The sequence below is a fragment of the Schistocerca cancellata genome, chromosome 7 (assembly GCF_023864275.1).
Source record: "Schistocerca cancellata isolate TAMUIC-IGC-003103 chromosome 7, iqSchCanc2.1, whole genome shotgun sequence".
Classification (NCBI taxonomy): Eukaryota; Metazoa; Arthropoda; class Insecta; order Orthoptera; family Acrididae; genus Schistocerca; species Schistocerca cancellata.
Genome location: NC_064632.1, coordinates 334,602,954 through 334,605,645, shown reverse-complemented (window position 1 = coordinate 334,605,645; position 2,692 = coordinate 334,602,954). Strand labels below are relative to the sequence as shown.

Here is a 2,692-nt window from a genome sequence, read left to right as displayed (position 1 = left end):
TAGTTTGATCAAGATGACGCTCCTACACTTACTAAATGTACCTGTGTTGAAACGCATCGCGTCCCTTTGGATCTTGTCTGCACAACGAGCAAAGTTCCGACGCTGACGAGCAATACTGAAGTCTCAGTTTTGTAAGCTACTTCTAGCGTGGATGAGCTACATTTCCGTAGGATTCTGACCATGACGTACAGGCTGGAATTTTCAACAACACTGCCTGACAAAAGGTGTAGCACCCAGAAGACATGGTCGGATGTCAGCGTAGCTTCGTACACCTACACCCCTCTGCTGCATATGTAAAATGATTAGAGCCACAATTCTCTGTGGCCGGGAGGACTGCCACCACAATGGATTAATGTTGTTCGTTTTTAATGTTTTTACCACGCCTAGTGGATTACATCGGGGCGTGAGCAGCATCAGATGTTGAGTGGTCATTGTGAAGGACGTAGTGATATTGTTTACTCATGTGTGACGGTATTACCAGCAGCTGACAGAGTTTGAAAAGGGCGTAATTGCAGGTCTCGGAAAAGAATTGGAAATTTGTTGTAATGCTTTATGGGACCAAACTGCTGAGGTCATCGGTCCCTAAACTTACACACTACTTAATCGAACTTAAACTAACTTACGCTAAGGACAACACACACACACACACACACACACACACACACACACACACACACACACACACACACGTCCGAGGGAGGACTCGAACCTCCGACGATGGATGCAGGTATCGGTTTGCCCGGCTTGTCTAATCGTGTAATATCCAGGTCTATGTGGTACTGGGGTCTGATAGTTACTCGACTTAGGGCTACAGGGAACACTGAGGGCAGACTAAAAAACTAAAAACTAAACTCTTCTTAAACAGGCCATGAAGGCCCAACGGCACCGACCGGCCGCCGTGTCATCCTCAGACTACAGGCGTCACTGGATGCGGATTTGAAGGGGCTAGAGATCAGCACACCGTTCTCCCGGCCGTATGTCAGTTTCTGAGACCGGAGCCTCTACTTCTCAATCGAGGAGCTCTTTAGTTTACCTCACAAGGGTTGAGTGCACCCCGCTTGCCAACAGCGCTCGGTAGACTGGATGGTCACCCATCCAAGTGATAGCCCAGTCCGACAGCGCCTAACTTCGATGATCTGACGGGAACCGGTGTTACCACTGCGGCAAGGCCGTTGGCGCTGAGGGCAGACTAGGAATGAGAAAATCAGCCGGCTAAAACCGACACGGGCATTTTATTTCTGAATAACCAGTAATTTTTCGGTATGTGTTTAGTTTCCGTTATAATACAAAATTTTTAATTTATTTTTACTAATAACCGAGTAAAATACCAGAATATCAATTAGCTATAACAGCAGTGCTATTTTTTTCTTTTTTTGAAGTACAAATTTTCAAAAGACGAGTAATTTTTATTCATCTAATTTGCATTGGTTTGACATATTGCGTTATTATAGAAAATGGGAAAGGGGATCAGCGCTGTTTTAATAAAGACAGAAACAAGCAACACACACATAGCATAAGATCTGGTGCAGCACTGCTGGGACAGTAATGTCCCTGTTGCCGTGCGTCGTGGCTTACGTACGCCTGTACGCGCTATGTGCAATATTTGCCCCTACCTGGCGTATATAGTAGTTCCACGCTGTGGCATTCCAGAATGGCACCAGTACTAGTCTGGAAATAATGTCATGAAGTAATATAGCAATGAAATACAAGAAAAGCACGAAAAGCATCATTCAACATGCTGGCTCACTTGCTTTAAAAGATTAAAGATTTGTTTGCCATTGAAATAATAAAAGAGGAAGGAAATTATGGTAACTGCAATAAATTAAAAACTTTACAACAATTCAGTCATAGCATACAATGAAAGTACAAAGTAGCTGGTCTGTTGCCTGTGTCTACATAATGTGCCTTTATAGGCTTGTAGCCCTAGAAAATGGAGAAATTAACACGAAAAACAGATTTCTTCAGGATTTAACCCTTTAGCACTGCCTATTCGTAATGCCCAAATTGTAGTATGATCCGCGTTTAGAGTATTATTATTGTGTAGAGTTTCAAGAAATTAGAATCAATACGAGAATACTCGTGATTTTTTTGTAGTATTCAATCGCTTATCACTTTTAGAGGACTGCAGTGAACGGTGGATAGGCTACGTTTTCTTTTATTTTCCAGTTTAATTTAATATTTGTATTCTAGGTATCTTGCAACTGAGAAAATCAAAATTTTTCAATCTTTGTTCCATTTCCACATTTATTGTAGTAAATAACAGGTACACACAGAAATAAATTTTGCATCAGCCCGGTTCCGAGGGTTCCGGAACCTGTATAGAAAACTGGAATAGAGATCAACATAAACATCATTTCCGTCCTTTGAATTGCTTATGAAAACCACAATTTGTATGTTGTACCACTATACAGCAAGACCTTCACAGGTGGTGGTCCAAATTGCTGTACTAACCAGTAACTCCAATACCCAGTCGCAAGTGCTCTTGCATTGATGCTTGCCTGTATTCGTCGTGGCATACTATCCACAAGTTAATCAAGACACTGTTCGTCCAGATTGTTCCACTCCTCAACAGCGATTCTGCGTAGAACCCTCAGAGTGGTTGGTGGGTCACGTCGTCTAAAAAGAGCCATTTTCAATCTATCCCAGGGATGAAACTTCCTGAAAGAAAGGATATTGCGGAGACATGGCTTAG

At 42.5% G+C, this 2,692-nt stretch overlaps 1 pseudogene; it reads right to left on the bottom strand.

Annotated features, from left to right (window-relative positions):
* Positions 1-1,059: 1,059 nt before the first annotated feature.
* On the bottom strand, positions 1,060-1,177 carry LOC126093870 (5S ribosomal RNA; annotated as a pseudogene).
* Positions 1,178-2,692: the final 1,515 nt, after the last annotated feature.